This window comes from Lepidothrix coronata, unplaced genomic scaffold (genome assembly GCF_001604755.1).
Source record: "Lepidothrix coronata isolate B3197 unplaced genomic scaffold, Lepidothrix_coronata-1.0 Scaffold48, whole genome shotgun sequence".
NCBI classification, from domain to species: domain Eukaryota; kingdom Metazoa; phylum Chordata; class Aves; order Passeriformes; family Pipridae; genus Lepidothrix; species Lepidothrix coronata.
The window spans coordinates 434,471-460,868 of record NW_016690228.1 but is presented as its reverse complement, the minus strand read 5'-3'; the positions used below and the strand labels follow the sequence as shown (position 1 = coordinate 460,868).

At 38.5% G+C, this 26,398-nt stretch overlaps 1 protein-coding gene across 8 annotated transcripts in view; it reads left to right on the top strand.

Annotated features, from left to right (window-relative positions):
- The window catches only part of ENOX1 (ecto-NOX disulfide-thiol exchanger 1), a 365,499-nt gene that overhangs the window by 191,750 nt on the left and 147,351 nt on the right, over positions 1–26,398 (top strand). The window contains exon 1 of one of the 8 annotated variants that reach the window (XM_017815137.1): positions 22,126–22,330. The exons of the other annotated variants lie outside the window; for them this stretch is intronic. The gene's annotated coding sequence lies outside the window, so the exon portion shown is untranslated. Of the gene's footprint in view, positions 1–22,125; positions 22,331–26,398 lie in introns of those variants that run through there. 8 annotated transcript variants of the gene reach the window in all.

Sequence of the window (26,398 nt, the reverse complement as noted above, 5' to 3'; positions counted from 1 at the left end):
TGGTTTAAAAAAATAACATAATGTTCTAGGAGATATCCTAGTACATTGAATGGGATTTTTTTTTTTTTTGCTATGTAATTAATCAGTTTAACTTCTTTATTGTCTTTGTCTACTTATATGTAAATTAAAAGGCCACTCTAATGTTGGGGAGAGGAGGGACACAAAGCAAGTGGTAAGGATAACACTATGTGGGGTTTTTTTTAATTTTTTTTTAAATTTCTGGTGGTCGTTTTCTTCTTTTTTTTCAAAGTGGTCCAAGTTCCAGGATGGTTTTTTGCTTCAGCTGAGTCCATTAAGGTTTTTCTGTGGTCTTGTTGAGGAAATCCCTGTCATCAGTGAAGCTTGTTTAGGCAAGATTAACAATGGCTTTATGGCACGAAATCTGATAGCAAGCACTCTGGGGTTTTTTTTGAGATTGATAAAGGGCTTATAGGTCTGTGCAGACCTTGATCATCCTATTTAACTTTTACAAAATCGACATAGTTTTAATTTTCTTCCACTGCCCTGGAATTTCTCTGGTAGTCTTAGATTAATTGAAAATTAATGTTGGTGATTGAAAACCTCCTAACTTTTTATACAGAAGTGCTGATACAGCCACTGTTTAATATGCTTCCAAGCTACTTTCCAAGAAAAGAAAGTATTTATCATAGCTGAGTATGAATTAAAATATCAAAGTACTTAAGGAAACTGCACCTATGTGTCACAGCAGGGGTGGGTCGAGACAATAATGGAGGGATTTCAGGCATCTCCTGAGAATGTCACAGACTTTACTTCTTTGTAGCATTATTTCAGATTCACTTATCAAATGGTGACACAGAGAAGAAAAGCTCAATCTAAGGAAGCAGTGTGTAAGACAATAAAAAAGAAAACACTGACCATCAAAACACCTGAAAATCCAAATGGACCAGCACAGAACTAGAAAAAAGGATTGTATTTGGCAGAGAGACACACTTGGTGTGGAAGAGTAAACTTCAGAGGAGCTTCTCACCGACAAAAGCAGAACCAATCTATTTATTGAACATGTTTAACTTTCTTGCATCTCTATTGGCATTTCTGTCACTTCTGTTCAAAAAAGGGACCAATGTCATTGCTGAGGTTCCTCTTCTGCTTGTTGTGCTTACTAAGTTGTTAACTGTCCTTTAGTCTACATAATATATATTAATTGCAATCCATTTCCCTATGTTCCCTGATGTAGATTATTTTTGTATCTTTTTTTGCTTCAGTAAACCAGTGTGATGATTCAGAATTCCTTTTTTCTCATTGTTAATGGTTTTTTTAGTGTCTGGTAAAATGTTCTTAAACAGGTCCCAGCTTTCATCTTTTTCTTAAATAAACTGTTTCTCCTAGCTGAATTTGCTCATAATTGTTCTCAAGATTGCAAAAAGGAATCCTTTTAAGGCATCAGGTATATTTGTTTTCATGTTATCTTGTTTGTGAATAAGAAGCATGATGAGCAAATAGTATAATTCATAAAGAAGCAAATACTAATTTTTAGTCTGTGGTAAATTTTAAGTTATCATTCAAGATTAGTTATAATATAAAATTCCTGCAAGCTAAATGCAGTTCAAAAAATGAGTTCAAAAAAATCCATATGTAAATTTTTTTTAAAATTTTATTTATTTTAAGGCAGCACAAAGTCTCCAGTGTGTGCTATTAAGTCCTCCATTGTAACTCAGATTTCTCTCTTACACAATATAAACAGATGCTTGAGGAATCCCTTGTCAGCATTTTCCTCAGTGTTTTTGTGGTCTGGAACAGATATCACTCTGCTGGTCTTGCACAGCCTTACTTTCAAAAACCATTCCAGCCTCTGTCTTCCTCCTTCCACTGTACCCAGATGGGCTGTGGGAAGACTCATTGCTTCTGTCCAGCAAACACTTCTCCAACCCTGGGGGCCACAGCTGCAGCCTGTCTCTAATGCTTAGCCAGCCCAGGGAAACCAAAGATTTCACTGGATTGTGGTCAGTGTGTAAAAACACTTAATTCAAGAGATTTGGTATTTTTCATAGAATCACAGAATATACTGATCTGGAAGGGACCCATCCGAATCATCCAGTTCAACTCTTAGCCCTGCACAGGGCACCTGAGAATCACACCATGCACTTGCGAGCATTGTCCAAACACTTGAACTCTGTCAGGCTTGATGCTGTGACCACTTCTCTGGGGAGCCTGTTCCAGGGCTCAACCACACTCAGGGTGAAGAACCTTCTTCTGGTATGCAACCTAAACCTCCCCTGACACAACTTCATGCTGTTTCCTTGAGTCCTGTCATTGGTCATGAGAGCGAAGAGATTGGTACTTGCCCCTCTGCTTCCTCTTGTGAGGATGTCGAAGATAGCAATGAAGTCTTCCCTCAGTCTCCTCTTCTGTATGCTGAACAAACCAGTCTTATGCGAAATGTCAGCCTGATAGGAAATGTTGGGTTGATAAAGTTCTGGCTTTTACCAAGGTGGCAGTGCTGGGTTAATAGTTAACAATTGGACTCCATGATCTGGAAGGTCTTTTCCAACCCTAAATGATTCTATGATTCTATTAAAAAAGAGGTGAGTACAGAGCCTTTCTCAGAAGTTACAGGTGTATGAGATAATATGAGAAATACAGGATGTCTCCACATACCCCTGGGTCAGGGCTGCTCCTAAGGGCCAGGGTAGCTTGGAGGGTGGCAATGCAGAGGTGGGGGCAGGGGCAGGAGCAGTGTCTTTCCCAGCCAGGGCTGGGGGCCCACAAGACGTGGTCAGACACAGCATGGCTGCAAATAGCACAGGCAGGGACCAAGGAACAGGCCTGAGTGCAAACACAGTGTCTGAGCTGAGGGGGAATGGAGTCTCAGCAAGGAAGCTCATGGCTCCATCCCACACCACAGCTGATATACACCACATGCAGCTGACACTGATCAAACAGGACTAAAATGGCTGCTGATCATTCTCAAAGGGTTATTGCTTCTCATTACATCAATAAAATAAAAGCAAGGCTCCAGGTTACACAGGCAGTGTAATCAGCTTGGTGATATTAAACATGGCATCAACTTTCCCTGCCCATGGTGAATGTAAAAAGACTATAATCTAAATTTAGGGTGCTTTTGACTTGACTTTCACACCAGACCTAAATACAAATTATATAAAAATGTCTTTTAATGTCATTCCTGAAGTGATAAAAGACCCTCAGTATTTCAGATCTGAGTACCTTCAGATCTCAAAGTAGAGAAAGCTATTATGTATGTTATTGTTTTAAATTTTAATCTGTTCTGATGTTCCTGAAATGCTCTGTCTGTAACATCTTTTGTATTAATCATCATAAATATTTTATCCTTTCTGGACAGGGCATTCTGACGTAATGTCTAAGTGAGAGAGTCAACTTAGCTACTTTATCATACTTGCTAGACTTGAAATGATTATCGTAAGTTCCAACATAGATGTTGTGCAGATAATAGAGGCAAAAAAAGTGGATACAAAATGATAACCACATGCAGCTGTTTGCTTGCTTGCTGTTTTGTAATTTACAGAAACCAGAGCTCACTTGTAATGCAGCTGTAAAAGTTCCGTAGGTGCAGCAGTCCCTATTACAAAAGTAGTGGGGTCAAGAGGAGTAAGAAGCAGGGGCCTAAAAGGTGTGATAAAGGTTTCAAAAGCATATGCTTGCTAACTTCTTGTATTATTTTCTTTTTTTATGTTGTTCTGTAAAGAATGGTCAGCCTTGATAAGACTAAGTCAGTAGCTCCATGCCTGTGCTTGGTCTTTGAAAAAAAGGCAAGTGCATGGTGCTACAGGATTTGAAGCACTGGCCTGAGCAATGTGAATATCTCCCATCTCGCCACAGGTCATCTGGTGGTGGGCAAGTATGAGCTTGGGTGTAAGTCTCATTCCTATTTTCCGCATGCAACTAAGTGTATTTCAACAGGCTTTACCTTAGGTTTTGTCAACATACTCTCATTGCAATGAGGAGAATTATCTTGGATAAAACTGTACTATGATGGATCTTTTCAACTGTCAGCATCTCGTAGGGTGATGCAAAGCATTTATCTCTTACCTTTCAAAATACCCAGATCAAGCTTTCCTACTATAGAACAGATCTGTGTTCAAAGCTTAACAAAGGCGTTAGTGTGGCCTTCAGTGTTGGCATTTAAGGCTCTTGCATCACCCTTTTGTAAAATTACTGAGTGCTTCCCATCTAATGCAGTTCCTGGAACATGTGCTCTGGCTCCCCTTTTAGCATAAGACAGACTGGGACTGGCATGCACACCTAAATAATTAATGGCTATTTATCCAGGTACTAAGAATACTCTGTGGTTTGTTTTTTAATTGCAGCTTGCAAAGAGTATTTCTTGGCTTACTTCTTGACCAAGAGTAGAGTGTGGTCAGAACAAGACAGCCAGAGAAATGCATATTTTAGAGCACCAAATAGATTCAAAAGAAAAGAAATAAAAACAACAAAAAACCCCAACAAAACAAAACAAAAACAGAGATGCTCTTCTTCCTGACAGCCAAAACCCACTCCTGTCCTCAAACTGTGGGCATGCTATTGACAGTCATTTGAAGGAGAAAATGAACAAGAGAGCTAAACATTTGGGAAGTGATTGCCAAGCGCGCAATAGACAAACCCTTACAGAGCACTGGGGTAGGAAGATGCAGATTTAATGCATGATGCTTGTTGTGAGAGCATTCTGTACATCTGGTTCAGTTCGTGGACTGGGTCCATTTGTGGAGTGGAGCCTTGGCTATTATTGGTTGATCCCTCTGTCTTATTTTATCTTCACATTACTCAATGTCTGATTATGTTGGACAATATTCACTGTTGCTGTTGAGAACATTTTGGACAGCAGTGAAAAAATGCCAGGGATTGTGTCCATATCACTCTATCATAGCTTAGGAAACCTGTGAGAGTGAGCCAAGGCAGGCACTGGGTACTTTGCCTAAGGAGGGGTGCCAGCCTAGGATAAATTAATAACTAAGTTTGTTTCCCCTCTTTTCTCACCCCCCGACTACCTGTAAAACAAGAAGATGAAATGGGGGTCCTGAAACCCACTGAGTGATGGTCCCAAGTCTGAAAAATTATAAGAGGGAAAAAGAAACCTACTTTGTTGCAGCAGGATGGGAACTTTGCAGATCCTGTGAATTTTGTCATCGTGTTAAGAGCTGAGATCATTACTGGGCGTGCTGTTCAGCAAAGCAAGATTTCTGTCCATGTTTTCTTTTCAAGTTTATCCAGCCTGTTTTACAGCTGTAATAACTTGTGGCACAGTCCAAAAGCTGGTGTGTCTATATATATTTATACATATATATATATATAGGTATAACGTCAGTTGTTCATACTTGCTATCTGAAATTGTGAATTACTGCTTTGAGAAGAATGGATGCTTATATTTTGGGTTGTTATGTGAACCAAACAAAACCAAACAGAATATTTGGCACATAAGGAAGTATTATATTTCATTTCATTGTAATGTTTTCAGTGGATCCAAAATTCAGTAACTATCCCAAATTCATATGTTGTCTTCAATGTGGCATATCATCTTTTATCTGAAGTTTATCTGGAACAAGTATCTCCTTTAATCAAACTGGAGGTGATTCAGGAATACTGATTATTTCACTAAGATTAATATTACCTATAATAAAACCTGTTCTTCATGGATTCACTTACTTAAGGCGATACTGCTCACATATAGTAGATGATACTAAAATCTCTACAAATGTTTTTGTAAGTAACTAAAATTACTGTGATTTTTATGGTATTCCCTTTTTGTAGATTAGAGAATGAAGCAGTTACTTAAATTACCTTCAAAGCAAAACTATGAAAATTTCCATTCAGGATTTACAGTGGAAACAAATAAAAACATAAAGTGCCATTTTGGGTGGTACAACTGGATTTTAGTATATGCCATGTTCACTGCAAAGGCTTGAGAACTGGATGTGGAGGACACATTGCCTTCTTGTGCCTCTTTATGCAGCTGAAGACGTGACACATGTCACAAGAGGGATGCATGTGCCATTCAGTTGTTCAGTTCTGAGGCAGGGTTTTCTGGCCCTGTAGACAGAGCCTGAGACTGCAGTAACAGGGTGTGCTTAGGATGCAGAGAATACAGGAAAGCAGTTTAAGAGAATGGCTGAACTACAGGAGATGCCCTAGACAGACAAGAGGTCAGCTCTGTGTGGAGAAAGAGAATGGATGGGGCAAGGTGGCTAAGAACAGTTGGGAAAAAGGAGTGAGGGGCTTTGCTTGAGGCTTTTCCTCTCTTTTTCCCTAGAAAATCCCTCTCCCTCTGCACTCTTCTCTCTTTGGGATGCCAGTCTCGGAGTTCACATCTTCTGGAGTTTCCAGATTTGTCTTGTCACCAGCATCTTATTATCACTCCAGCTCATAAAAGTCAGTCTGTTCTCCCCATTCATCTCCAGTGATGCCTCCTTACCTTACTGGTACTCTGAAGGAGGAAGAGGAAAAAAGATTCAGAAAAAGAAAATATAGAGCCCTCCTAGAGGAGGAACTGCAGTCATTGCCAGAATTAGGTGTGAACGTGGCAGGTACTGGAATGTGAGGAGTTGCCTATTCTTCTCCACCAGATTTGCAGCACCCACGATGAGACTGCTTATCTCATCCCCATCTTTTCAGGCCCTGATCAGGAACTAATAAGGGAGACGGAGCACATCTCTAGGCAATACCTACCTGCTTGTGTCTGAAGTTTTACCCTAAAAACAATGCCTGGATCTCAGAAAAGAATTTGGTTCACAGTAGACCCATTGACTCTATTCTGGTTCTTTAGATTTTTTGTTTTCTTTTCTTTTCTTTTCTTTTTCTTTTCTACCAGCTTCATGAAGTTATGAGGAGTTTAAAAAATAAAAAAACCAAACTTGTCTTTGGTACTTAACTCAGTATTGAGCAATTCAACAAAAGTAGTGCAAAAATACTGCAATAGGTGTTGAGTAAAAATGTCTGTTGTGGTAACTATTCTGGATATAGCTGCTCTTTCATGACAACTCCTTTGAATTATTTCCATGTGGAACAAAGCAGCTCTGACAGCAGCTCTTTTTTAGAGAGAGGCAATTTCCCTCATATATGACTTGTCAGCTGCTAACTGTGGGTGTGTAAATATAGCTGAAATTTCGAAATAGTGCCGATCTGGCAGAGGTTTGAGCAGTTATTTATGGTGAATTGATGAGATTTACTAAGCTCAGATTGATGGTAAATGTTGCAGGGCAGGTACATTACGCAAGCTTGTGTTTGTGGAGCACCTTGACAGTTTTATATTGATTTCAATAAAGTAATTATTCTTTAAACAGCTCTCTAAGTGGTAGATATGGTATGTAATTTATATAATAACTGTTAGAATATTCAGAAGCACCTCACTTTAATTTTGCTCCAGTCTTATTGACCTTTTCTCCTCCCTTTGCTGTTGTGATTGTGTCCTCCTTCTCTCATCATTCTTACACCTCATTTGGGATTTCCCCTCCTCATATTCCATCTTTCAGCTGAAGTCCCACAAGACATGGGATGCTCCATCTGTACTTTCAGCATGGGTGACCTAAATTATTTGGGGAGCATCTGCTCTACCTTTGCAGTTTTAACTCTCAAACTTGTTTCTTCTTGCTTGATTTTTCTTATGTCATCCAGTGCCATGTCTCTGGTAAGTAAACTTTCTGAGTATATCCCCCTTCCCTGTCTTGCCTTGTGTATCCTCAGTGTGTCAGCTTGGAATTTCTGTCTACACAAAGGACAGAGAGTCTACTACAGGCCAGTTCTCAGGTCACCTTCACCATAAAGCCAGTTGTTTCAAAGTAATTTTAAGTTCATGGGACCTTAACTAAGAAAGGTCTTAAGAGCTTTAAGAGGCCTAAGAATATGTCTTTCATTTCAAGCCAACCAAAGATGCCAGTACTATCAATACAATTCTCAGCCTTCTGTAACCTTCTTTGACTGGAAGCTCTCTTCCTGAGAAATCACATGAAGATTTTTTGTCCTTACTTTCAAGGTGTTATCTCCCTTTTCATGTGGATATTTATGAGATCTGCTCATTCATATAGTTGTGAGAGAGTATTATAGAGCACAATGCACCTTTTCTGTTGTCATTTCCGTGCCTCAAGTGTCAGACCCTCTATTTCCACTAAATCCATTTTTTATCCCTCATTGATCTAAATGTATCAAAATAACAGAAGAATCTCCTCCTTTTTACAGGAGACCTTCAAATGCTTTTATTAGTCAAATTTTCACTCTATCACACTATTGCAGAAGGTGCAGCAAACTCAAGGAATAATTAGTAAAAGAAATAGAGAAATCAGCAGAAGAGAACTTCCTCTTTCAAGAGTAGCTTGTTTTAGTAGTGTCTACTGTGAATTCTAGGACAGAAGATTGCCTTTATTTGTGCTGTGTCTTTGCTGCATACAGCAGCAAGCTTATATTGAAACTTCAAGTTAGTAATTTAGCTTGAGTTGTCTGAAAGCTGGAATTTTGTATGTGTTTGCATTTCTTGCAGATGTCTGTCACACAGCAAATATTGCTGGATGACTGCCCTCAAAACACTGGGGAAAAAATAAGATCTTTGAAAAAATGAAATACTAATGACTTAGAGCCATTTTATATCTAATACCTAGTGAATGCAATTCTTGCTTGAAAGGAATGGGAACAGTGAAACATGGAGTTTGCTTAGTGGTGGAAAGCTTTGTGTTGTTTTTGAAAAAATACCTGCAAATTCTCTGTTTGGTAGCTGACATTTTAAAATGCAGTCAAATCACTACGTGATAATGACAGAAGTAATCTCATTATTCTGAGTTTGACTGAAAATGTGTATTGCATTGGACAAAAAATAACAAATTACTCAGAAAATATGCTCTAATATGCTCTGCTGAGTTTCATTGTCTCCAGGGAGCTTCATTTTATGACTTTATCAGCTTGCCTTAAAGCCACAGAATATGTGATTCACAGTTTCACTGTCCTATTAGTTCATGTTTCTGTTTGGAAAGTGAATCAATTTCTGGATCTGATGTGTGTATAAACAGCTTCTTTTTTCTTGTAGTCTCAAGGGATATAATGAAATTTCCAAAGAATAAAGGTACACAGAGTGATAGGTGAATTCCAGTGTTGCAAGCTGAAAGTTAAGACATATCTAAACATTAGAACTTTATTAAGAATTCAATGATCAGTGCTTTACTAGCAATGTGGCAATGTGCTCTCTCCCACTTACCAGCTATTTGTACACACCGTACTTTGATCACGGGGTGCACTAACCAGGAAAGAACAAAATACTTAGCAAATTAAATCTAAAGATTTCCACTCCTGCTGTAGAACAGATATATGTAATGTACCATTTCATCTTAAACCAAATTATGTACCAGGACATTCAGATACGTGTTTCTGAAGCCATCAGTGTATAACCTCTGATATAATAAGGACTGAGATTCTTAAATTCCAATTATGAAAAAATCTTTAAACTGAAAGCAGAGATACCTAAACTAAACAGCTCTGTGAAATACTCAATCTTTCCCCTTCTCCCGGCTTTCCTACTGTTCATTCAAGTGCACATGTAAAACAACGATATGATCAAAAGTCCTTCGAAATAGATTATAACCTGTTAGCTGGCTTGGCTACTGTTTGGACATCACCTATATGTTTTATCTTTGTAATAAACACTTTAGAAATTTCTTGAGTGTTTGATAGAGCATATGATACACAAAATGAAACTGAGACAACTGAGTCTGTTTGGCCTTGTCTATTATCTTCAGTTGTTAGCTTATGCATCTTAGTGGAATTATGTCTTTTGCACAAACATGCTTTTGCCATACCTTTGCCATAGGAGATTTTTGTGGAAAAGAATTTTGAGGGAAGATCTAAATGGCCTCTTCAGGATCTAAATGTTATCTTCAGTTGTTTAATGGGGAAACACGGAAGATATAACCAGATGCATCTTGTAAGGGAAGAGCAATAGGAGAGGGAATGGACACAAGTTGCAATATGGGAAATCCCAGCTGGATATTAGGAAAATTTTAAAAAAAAATCACAGTAATGTAGTCAGGCATTAGAATAGGTTGCACAAAGAGGCTGTGAACTTTCCATTCCTGGAGGTATTCAAACCTGACAGTCTTGAGCAACCAGATCTGAGTTGGCCACAGAGCAAGGGATTCCACCAAATAACTGCCGAAGATGCTTCCCCAGCCTGTGTTGTTCTGTGCTTCTATAAATTCTGTTCTTTTTATGTAGTTTACTGTTTTCATCTAACTCTTAAATAAAGGGGAAATATTCTGTCTGTTTTCAGAATCTACTGGGTTTGCTCTCATTTACTTACACAAACGAGAAATGGAAATGTTGCTAAAGAAAGGATTCAGTGAACTGCAAAGTCATATACTTCTCTATAGAACCATGCATTTTATACATTTGCTTTATAGTACCCAGTAGAAAACATGTGCTGGGAGCTCAATGCTTTTATGAGCTGAGATATCTGTATCCATGAATAAGATTTATTTGCAGAGTTTTCCTCTCTTTTCTTTTTAATGAACAAAGCAAATAAAAGTATTCTGTGGTTGTTTGGAATACTAAAACATGCCTGCGTTCATGCTCAAAATAAGCTCAAGTCTAATAAATGTAATTATTGCCACAGGTAGGTCTGCTTTTCCATATAAATTATAAGCATCTCTTCTTGCTTGTTCTAATAGTCTACATCTTAGGAAAGTATGTCTTTCAAACAGTGTGTTTTTGCAATACTTTTCCCCAGAAGATTTTCTTTGGCAAGTTATTAAAGTCAAGACTTTTAAAAACTCTTCTTAAAAACTGAGAATTGAAGCTGATGCTGTTGGAAATAAAACAATGTTTTAAACAGTTTTCCAATGAAATATCCCAGGTGTGTGTTTGCAAGTTAAGAAGTTATACATTTCTACTTCAAATATTTTTTTTAACTTTTGGTAGAGAATTTATAAACTTCTAAAAAATTCAACATGAAATATATTATGAGCTGAAATTATCTTTGCAGTTTAACAAAATGTTTAATATTATAGTCAATAAATTTGACTTGATTTAGGGTGGTTAAAGAAACTTTGTACGTCAGAATTTCTTACAGAATGGAAGAATGATTAACACACAATATGTTTTATAGTATATTACAGCAAAGAATGGAATATGTGAATGGAATATGTGCACATACAATATGAATACCAGGTTTTATATGACTGTTGTGTTTTAAGTGTCCAGAAGCTAAGTCCCATGGATCCAATCACTCATTCCCTCTCCCAGTGGGATGAGGGAGAGAATCCAAAGGATTGAAGACAGAAAATCCTGTGCTGGGACAAAGGAACTTTAATAGATAAAGCAAAAGCCATGCACAAAATCAAAACACGGAATTCATTCACCCCGTCCTGTGGATAGAGAGGTGTTCAGCCATCCCCAGGAAAGCAGGGCTCTGGCACATGTAATGGCAGCTTGGGAAGACAAATACCATCACTCTAAATGTCCTTCCCCTTTCTCCTTCTTCCCCCAGCTTTATATGCTGAACGTGATGCCACATGGTATGGAATATCCCTTTGGTCAGTTGGGATCAGCTATCCTGATTGTGTCCCCTCCCAATTCCTTGTGCACCCCCAGTGCACTCACTGGTGGGGTGGGGTGAGAGACAGAAAAGACCCTGAGTCTGTCAGCACTGCTCAGCAGTAATGAAAACATCTCTGTGTTATCAACACTGTTCTCAGCACAAATTCACAACATAGACTCATACCAGCTACTGTGAAGAAAATTAACTCTATCCCAGCCAAAACCATCTCAATGGACTTCAGTACATCTGTGTGAAGGACCAAGATTCAGGATGGGAACAGTTCCAGGCGTGGAGAAAAGCATACAGCAATTCACAGGACTTTATTATATGGACCTTACAGTTATCACATGGACTTTACTCTTATTATGTGGTTTCATTGTATTCACACTACACAGTGCACAACCTGGACATGCCCAGGCTTGCCATGAGTTTGCCTGCTCCCTGCTTCCCCCACTCCTCCCCCTTTTGCCTGTGTCCCTATCCTGGTTTGTTCCCCTGCTTGTCTGTCTCATGCTCTGCCCTCTGTTCTGGCCCTTTCCCCTCCCGAGCTGACAAAAGGCAGTGTGCACGTGTGAATAGGGCATTCTATTTGCACCCTTCCTCGTGTCCCGTCCCCTCTTCGGACTGCAGCACATCTGTTTTATAATAGAAGCCTGGAAATAGGACAAACATGTTTTAGATATAAAACAACCTGGCAAGTGAATGAGGGTCAAAAACTTTAAACTGCAAAGGAAGTGACATTTTTTTCTAAAGCTAGTGTTATCTGAATAAATGTTTCTGCCGTTCTCTGAAAAATAGAGCAGAAACTAGCACTGAACCAGAGTAGTTTAAGACAAACACTATATGTGTTTTTTTCTGCCTACCACATCATCTCATGGTTATTGTTGAAACATTTGGGTTTATAACTAGTGATTTTTTTTTCCTTTTCATTTGGGACAGATCTAGCAGAGTTCTGCCTTCCTGGGGAGAAGGAAAAAAAATCTGTGAAAACTGATGTTTCTTCAAAGAAACATGTACAATAAAGGCCAAATGGATTTCATCAGTCTTAATTACTTAAACAGCAAGGACTGTTTATCAGTACCATATACAGATATCATTCTAAGCTTATAAAAGACAATGAAATAATTGTGACTAAATCAGTTAAGTTTCACACTTTCTGAACACTGGCTTTCTTGGCTACTGAATAAAGATTTTGAGGAATAAAGCTTTGGTTTCACAAAAAAAATGTGTTTTATAGTTTAACTGTAAGCAGCCAAGATTGTAATTTTGGAGAGACTCGAGCAATTTGTCTTCTTCCATGAAACCTTTATGAAGCATTTTCATGACAAAAACATTGACTTTTTTATAGATAGGTTATTCTCATGCAAGGACTGCATTAAATCGTATTTCATTTTCAATAGTTTTTCCTCTACCTACTTGTTGAACAAAAATAGGCAAAATTAATTATTTTATTTAGAAATGTCTAATACCCTAAGTATCTCTGTGTTTTAATCTCTAAGTAACCATTGCACAGAATTACAATATTCACAAGATATTGCAGATGAGGGTAGATGATGATTAGCACTTATTCCTTAGGACATAAGTGATTTCCAAAAGCAGTGGATTTAGATCCCCTTTGAAAGGCTTTTTCCCCCTATATTAATGAACAGCAAACTTCAGAAGAAATGCACTGATGCATGCTTTTGCTTACATATAAGCATATGCTATGAGTGTGTTTAAGTAATGCTTATATATGTGTGTATGCCTTCCACAGGGGCTAGGATTATCTGAAAGTCAGCAGAGAGAATCTTTACATGTGAAGTGCAGACATAAAACAATACCTAGGAAAACACTGTCTAATTTAACACACAGTGTGGCTGGGAAATTACTGTCGAGTAAGTGTCAAGTAAGCTTGTAACGCAGAGCTAAATCTTGCAGTAATGTGTGAAGAGCACTCACATACAAAATCAAGATAAATATCTCACTTCTGTCTATGGCTTCCTTGTCAGGCTGTCCTCCATTCCCTTTTCTTTCTGTTATTTTTCAAGAATTATCTGCTTTCTAGTGGAGGGGGAAAGTTCAGCTATAGTGAGTGTGTTTTTTCCCCTTTTTTCTATTTGCTAATTCTGTAGCTTTGATTATCATCTACCTATTGTCTGGTCATTGCTTTTCTGTATAGTTAAACTGGTTCCACTGCTTGTTCACTGGCTACATTGAAGGATGGAAGGGTGTCCTCAGCACACACCTCCTTTTCACACTCATAGTTTAGGAGCACTCTTCCAAGACTATATGTATATAATATATTTATATGATTTCTGTCACATGCTGTGGGATTCCTTCTGGGGTATCTTTCAGGATATCAGGTATCTCCATTTTGGCTTTCAGGAAGAAGAAACTACTGATTCTTTATTCTGGAGCCATGGTTTCAACACAGCAAGTGGCTGCTGTAGTGTTAGAAGCACTCAGCACATCTTGACTTCTTAGAGATGAATGCTTCATAACGAGAAATTGCACTGCCGGAGAGCAAATTAGTGATTGATATAAAATGGAGCCTTACAGACTGTAATTGTGCTAGCAAGATATGAGATGAAGTTTAAAGTGCAATTTTAACAGTATTTAATTAAGTGGAACAGTATATTAACCACCACAATCCTAACTAAACACATATATAAGAATTGCAAAATATAAATGCTCATTATTGCTAAGTTGCTACTGCCATCAGTGATTGACTTGGAGATGGGATGATTGACTTGGAGCTGATTTAAAATTGTCCAGTTTGCATACTGAATTTTAAATCTTTTCCAGTTGTTCTCCTTTAATGCAGGTGGGGAAGGTGACTCATCTGTTCGGTGCTGCATGGTTCACTGGGTGGGGAGAAAATGACATATTTTATCTGGTCACTGAGATCTCACTCTGTCATTTCACTTTTTGTGTAGCATTTAAAGCAAAGGGAATCACTTATTCAACAAATTCAGTCTCTTGTTCTTTCAATGGAAGTATTATTGTCTCAAGTTTATATTTATTTGAATTGCCTGATGGCAGATTTCTCTCATCACCTCCCTTGCTGACAACTGTAATTAGATTTCCTTGTGTATGATGCTAGATGAAGAAGGTGCAGGGAACTGGTGGAGTTCCTTTACCATTTGCTTAATTAACTTTGTGTGCTGGATCCAAAAGATTTTGGGAGCCTGGCCTCCCTTGCTTCGTCAAGCTGCATAAATCCCATATCAATTATATCTCCTATTCTGGAAGCAAATCATGGAGTGTACAAGCTTTGAATTTGCTTTGCATGACTATTTGTAGGAAGCAAACATAAAAGGAGCTTGTGTTCAGCTACAATACGTTTCTTGTTAATTTGAAGTGAATATTTATAACTTTCTTTTTACTATCAGTCTGACACTATGAGCAATTACTGTGGTATTCAGCTAAATCTGCCCACCCTATGCCTGGTCAGAATTTTCTGTCCCTGTGTTTCCAATACATTTCCTGCACACTATTTTGCCCTTAATGCCTTTATAGCTTGTTTATTGGAAACAGGGTTTTAATTATTTTTCAACAGTACCAGAGAACTAATTTAATGAGCAATTGTTAGATATACTAAGGAGACACATTCACCTGATTAATGTGATAGTTAACTGAGCAACAAAATTGCCTCATGAAGAAGCAGCTGTACACAGAGTCAAAGCAATAAAAAACTTTGAGGGAATGTGAAGAAAATACTTGAAGAAAGATAATTTAAAATAGGATACTGAGCAAGATGGAGATTAGGTATACAGTGTTAGTTTGCTGGTTAGTTGGTTTGCTAGTTACATCCATGTGTGCACACACACGCCTGTATTTATTAGGAGACAGTTTATATAGGCTTGACTGACAGATACTGCATTGGAGTGCTGGGATATTAAAGGACTGTTGAACAAAAATGGGGAGGATGGGTCCTTCAGGTGTGTGTTGGAAATGAAATTGTGCTGCCGCCGACATTTTAGTTGCATGCAATGTTGGTGTCCAGCTTCAGTACTAATGTGTGCTTTTGGAAACAAATACATCCTGTGGGAAACAGTTCTTTTCTCAGAGTGAGGAAAGGAACAGAGAAGAAGTTTGACACTAGTTGTCAGAGCTCACACTGGAGTATTTCTTGTGTCACTGACTTGCTTTGATCAGCAACACTTATGCTCTGAGTTTACAGGCTTGTGGTCAGCTTAAATGATCAGACTAGCATGATCACCACAGAATTTTAGTACAAGATAGTTCCACTAATGCATTTTGATGGCATTTTCCCTCCTCTTTGCAAGCAGCGTTTGCAAAGGAAGATACTGCATTGGTAGCCCAGTAGAAACTCATGACTAGATCACGAAGTTTCATTCCCACAGAGGGCTGTGGCATCCATGGAGAGAGGAACCATAAGGGCATTAGTGGACACAAGGGGCACCGAGGCCAAAAAGGGGCACAGCAGAAGACACAGAAGAGGAGAAATGAAGTGTGAATACTACAGGAAACACAACTCAGCTAGTTTCTCTCATGTAGTTTCCAACTTGGCTTGTATGATGGATATCTCTTCACAAGACTAAAATACAGAAAGTTTCAAAGTTATGGGATGGTATCAGCCATCCTACTCACCAACTTACTGGACTACTTATGGCCCAACATAACACCTCTGTTTTCGAGTTAAGGCTGATGGCTTTGTGTTCCTGCTCACTCAAATATCAGTGAAGGGAGGAGCTTTTCTTTTCAAAAGAAAAAGTGAGGGTTTTGTATGGGGTGTTATATTCTTGTTCATATACTTTTAACCAAATGGGAGCAGAACAGATTACAAAGAACTCTCTATGGGAAAACAAACTGGCTTTCCATGCCATGCAATCACTCTGGGAGCACAAATTAGGGAAAAAACTGATAACATACTTTGCCAAGATCAAAACTAAGTGAAATTGGGCTGGATGCATTATAGGGATTTTAAGATATTTGAAGAAAATAGAGGAAAAATGAGAGGGCAGTTAACTTACACCTCTTTGGAACAGGAAATGCTCTTGTGAGTGTTGAACTCCCTGCCTCACCTTTGCTGGTTCAGCTCATCTCCATTGTGACAAGTGATTTGGACAATTCTTTGCAAAACATTTTTGCTTCCTTGCCTTGCTAACATGATGAACATATAAATTGCTTTAATTATGATTTGAATGCTTATTTCAAAGCCAGGAGGGATGCTGGTTTGATGGTTGGAGAATCAGGAGAATTCAGCAGATCTGGATTAATTTCAAACTCCTGTCATAACTTTGCTTTAGCAGGTCTTTAGCAGGTAACTTTTGGGGGTTTTGTCTGTGCTTGATTTTACTGTCTGAAAAAAAAAGAGATAATGATCCTTATGTTCCACCCATGCCATCATGCCTTACTAATATAGCTGTTAGGATTTCTGGGGTTGTATATGTCTGTGCCTTGTGCCAGCAGTGCTCCAACCCTCCTGGGCTGTATCAGCCCTCTGTTTCAAAAGCTTTTGTCTTTCCTGACTCGGAAGGAAAGTTCCCAGTGATGCTTTGGTTTGGGCTGTACTTGTCTTTTGTTATTTTCACATGGCATCTTCCTTAAACCTATTTTGTAGAGGACCCGGGGTGCTGGAGCCAGCAGGGTGGCTGTGCAAGGACAGCTGTGAGCATTGCAGATCGCTTTATGGAAGCCTAAAACGACTGCAGTTCAACAGACCTACTGAGCACATGCTTAATCTATTCTTGTTTAACAAATGCTTTAAACGTAAATATGTTCCAAAGTGTTTTGCTATAGATGGGTGATCTCCAGAATGTGCTGTTGTGCTTTGCTAGATAAGGATCGAGATTTCTCTCTGGAAGAACTCATTATGAGACAGACACATTAGCGCTGCCCGCATTTTTAGGTAAGAGACTTGACACGTTGCCATTTATGTGGCAGCCAAAGTAGACAAAACCAGAACATATTTATTATGGCTTTCTGGCATATAAATAGAGATTATTTAGTGTTATAATTTGCACATGTATTATAGTTTAATGCTGTTGAACTAAACTATGTAATGGCAACCACTCCTGCTAATCTTGTTCTTTATTCTTAAAAAAAATCAGATGACTTAAAAGTCATCTGCTGAACTCAAAACTGAGTTGTTGAGTCCAGGTTTTTTGTTGTTTTCTGATTCGGTTTGGTTTAATTTTCCTTATTTAAAAAGTGCATCAAGATAAGAGAGTTGAAGTGGTATAGATTGTGTGTTCCAATGTAGAAGAGAGTTCTTTTTTTAACAGCCTCAAATGATTTAAGAAATTGCTGATTTAAAAAATAGGAAATAATATATTATACTGTCACTGTCACCTTTGAAAACTCTAGGAGTTTAATGTAATTTAATATAATCATTTATATGTGATTGCAACTGTCATAAATCTAACACTGTGCAGCTGATAAACAGGAACAGAAAAGGTGAATGATCAAAAGTACATGCAGTTGGAGCATCCTGGCCTGCATCAACTCTTGTATGATCACATAGGGAAAATTATTAAGCCTGGACTTTTAAAATGCCTGAGACAGGATGACTTATGAAGAAAAGACAGCAGCCCAAGTTTGTAAAAGCAACTGTCTAATTCACGTGTTTATACATATATATGCATACATGTATTTATGAACTGTATGATGTGGATTCAGACCTGATACAGAAGTACGAATGGCAAAAGTGCTGTACACTTGCCTTCTGAAAAAACGCCTGCCTTAACTGTTGAGCCCTCTTCCCTCACCCTTTTCCTCAGGCTTACCAGTCATGTTTGTGAAGCTCAGGCCTTCACTAGTTCATGTTGAAAGGAAAATTTGGCACGATTTCCTTCTTTGTAACTGAGACCCTTTCACTAATTTGCTTGACACAGATACAGTCCTGAGAAGTCCCTTGAAGGGATTCAGATTCCTCCCTACCATCTTTATCCCTTGTATTTTGTTGTGCACACTCTGCAACTCTTGCAACAAAGTGTGGGGGGGTGAGGTTTGTTTTGTTTTGGTTTTGTTTGGTTTGGTTTTTGGTTTGGTTTGGTTTGCGTTTGTTTTGTTTGTTTGTTTGTTTTTGTTGTTGTTGTTTTGTTTTGTTTTTTCTCTTCCTAGGACCCAAGTATTAACACTTCTGGTAGGAGGCATGTAAAAGAAATGCATTTACCAAATGGTGCTGCCTACTTCCTTAGGTGTGGGAAAGTATTTTGTCGAAATGGGAAAACCAAATGAATAGAGCCTGCCTGTTTCACACACACCTCCTGTCTGCAAGCATCCTCACCCTGGGGATGTGGGCTGTGTTACTGACTCTGGGGAATGGGTTTAGAGGAGCCCTTTGTTGAAATATTGGCAGCACATCACTGGACTTGCTGTTGTTGCAGATGGAGCACTTTGACGAACAGATGGATTCTCAGTTTTCTGAAAGAAAGGGAAGGTACTTCATGTACCATGGTGGGAAAGAAGGGGGTATTCCAGGCATATGGAAAGGCAGGAAAGAAGGCACGTTCTGTGCTTTTTGGGGAACTTGGAACCTAGCAACCTCTTTCTGGCATACTTGGAAAAGCATAAGCACAGTGCTCTGTTAGAGGGCAAAGGGACTGTAACAGATGTGGAGGAACTAATTTGCACAGAAGCAATGAAGATGAAGGCTGAGTCTAGGAAAAGTGTGAGTGTATAACTAAGTGTTATGTGTTAGATATGGAAAAATGCTCCTGCCCAGGATCAGAGGTGCACTCTCTAAAGGGCACAGGACTAGTGCCAGAGTAGCATAACTGAAACAGAGGACTTGTTAATATTTTAAGGTCTGTGATGTTGTGAAAGAGGCTGGAGATAATTGTTACATGCCACTGTGAAAACAGTAATCCAGCAGTCTGTGCATTAATTTTGTGGGAGCACACTTTGTGCAATGGCACCATTCAGATACCGTATTGCCTCTTTCCTTGTGCTCTTCTTCCTCCTCTCCCGTCTTGTTCATAACTCACTTCCATCTTAATTGTTAGGGCAGGATCAGTCCTATGCAGCACCCAAGAGCCTGAAATTCTGACTTGATGTTATCTGATCCAATATTTACTGCTAAAGTGTTCGTGCAATTGCCCAGTGCACTGTGATAAGGAAATGGCATGAACTGAAAGTAGTGATCATATTTTGGTGTTGTGTGTTAACTCTCTACAACTTTTCAGTCACTTCACACACACCCACAACCACACCCACATACACCCCCCCCCCATCCCCAGACCTAGCAGAAATATTATACTTTATTATGGTACAATTTAGAATATAATGACAATGGACTGTTGTCTTTATTTTTACCCCTTAGCTTAATTAGACATTTTCAGCACCTTAGAATGCAGATGTTAAAGCTGTTTAGCAATAGTAAGGACATCAAAGACCTTGGAAATCCGGATTTTCTGAGAAACGAATGTGATAAAGGGCAAAAATGTTATTTCAAAGTGTGATTCGCTTATGAAAGCAGCTATGCAAAATTATAACTTTTTTAAATAATGGCTCTGGTTTTTGTTCACTGTCAGGATTATGTCTGCAGCAACAGAAATATCTAAAGTCTTTTTACTGAAAAATAAAGTGAACTAGATTACATGCCCACTTTTGCATCAACTGTCATCCATTTTGCAGGATCAAATTCTGAGATAAAATAAACAAGGAATCCCATAATTGAATTTTAGAATGAATGTTTTTCAGATTGTTGTGTCTGGATCTCTGCCAAGTTTCATCTCTATAATAAATTAATTCTAACCCCCACAAAATAAGGAAAAAAAAATAACACAACAACTTCTACACGACAAAAGCACTGGGCAATTTTTATGGGGAAACAAGTGGCCAAGAAAAATTTATTGGAAAAGTAATTATATAAAGAGAGAGTGGTCTCTTCTCTCTAATTGGAAATTATAATATTTTCCAGCCTTACTAAACACAGTATAAGATCATCATTTTACTTCACCAACCTGGTTAAATCAAATACGAAGTTAAGAAGTTGCTTTCCTCTAGTTTTATTTCTGTTTACACCCAATACTGCAATTGAGCCCACTTCCCTTTCTCTGTGGCAAAATCTAATCTGACTGCCACAGGACCTGTGAAATTCATGGAGGTGATGAGCTTGGGTCTGCTTTCTGCATTGTGTGTCTGGCTTTATTGAATCTCTAGTCACCCTCAGATAATAAATATTTCATATATTGGACAGGTGAAAAGTTTCATTTAGCTGCAGATCTGCTTCCAAGGCAACTGATTCTTGTCATTTGACCAGTTTAAATGTGTTCAAAACAAAGCTTGCTTTCTGTTTTTCTCTTCTATAGTTTTATCTGTCAAGTATTATCCATCTTCTCCCTCCTGTCCCTCCTACAAGCAGATACAGAAAAGCCAACAGTATTAACAAGTAATTCTAAACAATTTATAATCCAAACATATTCTCTGTTCCAGTCAAGATGGGATGAAAAATACCATTTCATTTTACAAGCATAGAGTAAATATCTAGACATATGAAATTGCCTCGGTTAGCATCTGTAACTAGTCTGTATGCCAAAAAAATGTGTGCAACCACAGTATTACTTTATGCTTCTCCATTGCTATTGAGTGTTTCCTCAATGTCTAGTAATTCTATTATAGAGTTGAATTTGTTGCTTTTTGGGGGGAGGGAGGGGGAGACAGGGATGTGGCACAGTACCCCAGGTCTTTCTCTAAAAAAAGCTGCTAGCAAAAAGCTAAAGCAAAATGTCTTCAATCGTATCTGATTTCTGCCAATGTTAGTTCTTGAGATAGATCTTGTGGAAAATGTCTGCTGCATCCTTTACATTTGCAGCAGAATGAGCTCTTCTGAAGCATAGCTTTGCTCATTCTTCCTCTGCACATTTCCAAGTATAATGGACAGCTGCTCTCTCTCCTCCTCAAGCCTTCCCACATCTGGATTTTCTGACTCATGCTGTGCTCCATGCCCAACTCCATACATCTGTTTGCATACACAGCTGGTGGCTTCAAAAAGCCCTTTCCTGTCTGCTGAGTCAATTGTGAAGAAAGGGGAAATCTATTGGAGCAGTGGTGAATTTTGGTACACAGGCTCTAAGTAAAGGGATTTTCTACTCAGTCTCAGAGACATTTTTACTTTTATCTGACCGTCTGTGTGGATATTCCCTTGATGCAGTTATGGCAGAATGGTGGCATTATTTCAGAAGGCACACAACTGTCTTAGGAAATAAGCTGGAGAATAGATCTTGGGGGCTATTGAGGAGTTTTAGATATTATGATGGAGATCCATGCATAGGTGGCTTATTTGATCTCTCTGTCTTCTCCTTCTATTTACTGTACAGGTGGTTTGTAATGACGCTGTATTTGGGAACTAGGAGGACATTCTAGATCAATTCAGAAAGATTGACATGATGTGATGCACAACTGCTATTTTGAGTTTAGGGGGGATAGAAGGTGGGTACAGCTTGTGATAGGTGTCTCTGTGCCTGGTAGCTCTGTGGCTGATGCCCTATTAGAAACAATTGAACTGTATCTGACCTTGCAGCCCTCTCCCTTCTGTTTCCAGGCATATAGATATTAGCCAGCAGGTCTCTGGTTAACCCCTCCTCACTGTTGTTTATTTCCTGCTACTCTGCAGACACACCACTGAGCATTAAGTATGTGAACTCAAAGACGCTCCCTCTCTCCTGAACAGTCTTAATAGCAAGCAGTCACGAGTTGGGCTTCTCCAGAATTTAAACCTAAGAAACATACATTTCAGGAGTATGCCCTTTCTCACACCCTTTTCAGATTACATTAAAAGCATCCACTTCAAGAAACTACAATTGTGTTTATTCAAGCTTTGAATTTGGAAGTAGTGCCGGGATCCCTGCCACGGCACGCTTGAACCGTGAAACCCAGGTCAGTTCCATTTTTGGTTTTCATGTACTGGCACAGTGCTTCAGCTGTTTAAGCTTCCAAGTCTCTGTGGAAGCAATACTTCTTTTAACATGCAGAAATCATCATATTTGATTTTATAACCTTACCTCTTGTTTTGGGTTTTGGGGTATTGGGATTTTGGGGGTTTTTTTGTTTCACTAACCCAAAATATCAGGGTAGCATGTCAGTAAACATAATGTGTTCAAAAAGGATCATGTCGACAGGCTTAAAAACTAAATGCTCACTTTTAAACAGGCAGGAACAGCTCTGGTTTTCCTTTCTGCCCACCAGGCTATCCTTAGACTTAATCTGCCTTTTGCTCTGTCACTGTGCCTGCTGGCTATTGCACTATGTAATGCGATCTTGGGCCATGGGATATAACCAGTTTCAATCACTCTTCACTGAGGTTGACTTTGTGACTCAAAGGCTACTGATTAAATAGCCCATTAGTTTTCTTAGTGAATCAACCCCTTCTCTCTCTTCGAGCCCTCTATGGTGGGTTTGTCATATTGTTAGAGAGAAAGGTGCTGGGTTGGCTATTGCATTGAATGCAGCTGGGGGGTGTTACTATGTTTACATGAGGCACTTTCTGAGAAGGCTCTTTTTGTTAACAATTCTGATCTAGATCTCAGACTCCAAATTTCACCCAAACGGAGTTTGCATTTCTGATATTTCAAGTGCTTAGTCTTTCACTGCCCGGTGGTGTACAGGGACCATCAAAGGTGACAAGATTTGGTACCTTCAATGTGTATTTCCTCCAAATATATGTCAGACAGCTCTGTTTGAAGGCATGGGACTGTTTGTCTGCTTGTTGGGAAAACATCTGGAGGCAGCAGTGCTTTGTGCAAGGAAATTAATTGGTGTTTGACTGTGGTGTATTTCTGGCTTCCCTTCAATTCCTGTGCTCTGATCCCTAATGGTTGTATGCTTTGATGTTGCTAGAGTACTCTTGGAGTAAGTGCTCCTCTCAGTGAAAGTTATGTTGCTGTCATTATTTTTAAGTTTCATACAATGTGTGAAGAATAATCTGGAATACACCCAAATATGGGCTTTATATCATCATGAAACCTGCAGTTAGAGCCGTTGTCCCATTTGGTCATCAAATAAGAGTCTGGAGAGCAAATACCATGTCCAGCTCCTAGTCTTCTCCAGCTCTTCTGTGGTATACTGAGTTACTCTGCTTCTAAGCATGTTTTCCTTCTTTCCAACTTTTTTTTTTTCTTTGTGCATTTGTTCCTTGTCTAGTAATTTTAGGTCAAGTCTGCAACAGCTGAACAGAATATAATAAAGGTAAAGCTTTGTGATTTTCCTATGGAAGGAAAATTCGTATGAAAAAATAAATATCTTCTTAGGTATTATATTTAGCAAAGACAATGGGTAGATAATTTTTGAGTGGCTGAAAATGTTGTAACTGCACCATTAATGTTTAATTACTATTGGCAGCCAAGAAGCGCCTTTCTGGATTAACCAGACACTCTGCTTCTGGGATGTGCATTGGTGGCAGAAAGTGATAAAGCTAGTGCAACTGCACCTCTGGGAACATATAATGGGATCTTTCCTGTGATATGCAAATTATGCTGCCAAGTTGCTGTATAAACAATTCATGGGAGAAGTAGTGAGAGGTAGTTAAATAACTGGATCACATATCAAAGATAAAATCCATCACTGGGAATGGAAAAATGTGTTAAAAGAGTGGTTTTGCTTTTAAAACTAACTAAATAATGAACAAAAAAAAATCTTTGCCCAAAGCATGTAGTTGCACTAAAGAGTAAATAGAAAATGATTTATCACAATTGTTGCAGTTCAAAGTAATCAAGCATTTAGAAAACCAGCATGCATAGGGTTTGTGAAAACCAAGACTTTTGCTAGTACCAGTAACCTAGCCAATTATGTTACTTTTTTTTTTTTTTTTTTTTTTTGGTAACTGTGAAGAAAGATTACTTCACAAATGTTAATTTGCTTACTTTTCAGGCAGAAGACATGCACTGCTTATTTTTCAGTGATAAAACCAATCCTTCCATTTATATTTTAAGCATAAGCAATGATCTCAGACAGCCCAGGAAAACATATTTCAGCATCATACACAGCCATAGGTCAATAAGTGTGAGCAAACCATATCAACACCAGCAGAAGCTGAGCTCATGCTGTCAGCCTGGGTTTCTACTTTTTGTATTTTATACTGTATGGGGAAAGGAGTCCAGCTAATACCACTCAATCAAAGATTACTCTTTCACAAATGGTATTGAAGCCCTCATTGGTTCTGTGCTCAGGGCGAGGAAAATATTTTTGATCTGTGACTTTCTTTTGTTTTGCTATGTAGTGGGAATGATACTCTAGATAGAGTTGCAATAAACAGATCCCACATTCAACAAATGCATCAAATTCTGTTCTATGTTTAATCATCCACAAAAACTGTCAGATGCTCTTCCACCAGGAACAATATCTCCCAATTAACTGTAATTAAGGTATAATATAACTACAGAATATGAAACTGGATGGATCTGTCTCTTGACATTTCAAATTTGGATATTTTTTTTCTGCTAAATCTCTTAATATGCTTCAATTAATGATGACAGAGGCCAGGCCATTCTCAGTGATGGATCCACATACATGAATCTTACTACCACTGAGATGAGATGGAGCATGAATCTTTCCATCATTAAACTTCCCTTAGAAACATGAATGGACTTCAATTAAACTACATTTACTGGCCCAAGTGTTGATTAATAGGAAGCTAGGGGTCAGAACTTGATTGCCTTACCCTGGAAAGTGTAAAAAACTGTACCAGACACAACAGGAAAAGTCTGGTATCTTGTCTGCAGATTTTTCAGAACACCTGTAGCCATTCATAGCAGGTATGGCATCTTTTTTCATTCCCTGAGAAATCATACAAAGCTGTTTTGTTCATGCATTATTTGAACAAGCAAATTTTTAATTTTAGTGCCCCCCAAAGGTGTTTGATTGTCATCCAGAAAATTTTTGCTTCTCTCTCTGAGCTGTGACAGACATCAAGTCTTCACCAACTGATAAGCATTTGGAGAGTTAATCAGTAGTAAACCTCAGGTATAGCCTTTGTTTAGGTAGCTTAACAATTAAGAGTTTTTAACTATTCCTGAATGAAAGGAAATTGCTGACTTTAAAGAGAGAATTTCCTAGCTCAGGCATTTCTGGACATGTAATTAAACTAAATACGCTGCTTCCTTGCCCCTAGCCACAGCTGTCCTAAAGAAGATTAAGAACATTGAATTTCTACCCAAGCTGAAATCGTTTGTACCTTGAAATATGGACTAACACGACAGTGCACTACAACTCCATCTGGTGACTCCTCCCAAACTTTGTGATGCATCACCATGTGCCATTGATGCACTTCACAGTGTCACCAACCCACGGGACTTGGGGAGGAGTTCACTGTTTCAAAGATGAGCATGGATGAAACTGAGTTTCTACAGTGTTTAGTATGGTGTATAGATATTCGCCTGAAGTAATCTATTAGATGTTGTAAAGCATATGCAATCAGAAGGTCTTCTATAAAACACTGGGGAAAAAAAAAGATGAAAAGTCTCTTTCCCGTGCTATTCCACTGAGCAGCTCTATTATGATCAAGATTTAATTTAAGTGATCTACTGTATCTGTGATTGCACAATATAATCATGTTCCTGGGTTTATTATTTCTTTCTGTCATTTATTTTTAGCTATCTCAGTTCTCTGTGACTTCTTTAAGAAAATATTTCATAGATTTATTCGAATTGTCTTCCCAAGCACAGTTGCAAATCAGTGAGAAATCGTATGATTACAAACTTTTAGTTTTCTTTTAAGATGCCAGTAAATATTTTTTTTTTAAGTCTCGTATTTTGTTTGCATCTTATGTGCCCATACTTGCTTGATCACATGCAGGAAATATTTTTGTACACTGGTGCTATGCATGACTAAGAAAGGAGCTGTAGATAGAACAAGATGAGATGAAGGCTGTAATTTACACCTGACAGAGTGTGAATTTCATTGCAAGTACTTTTAAAGGAAACTTACTATTTTCTCCACATTCAGATAGAC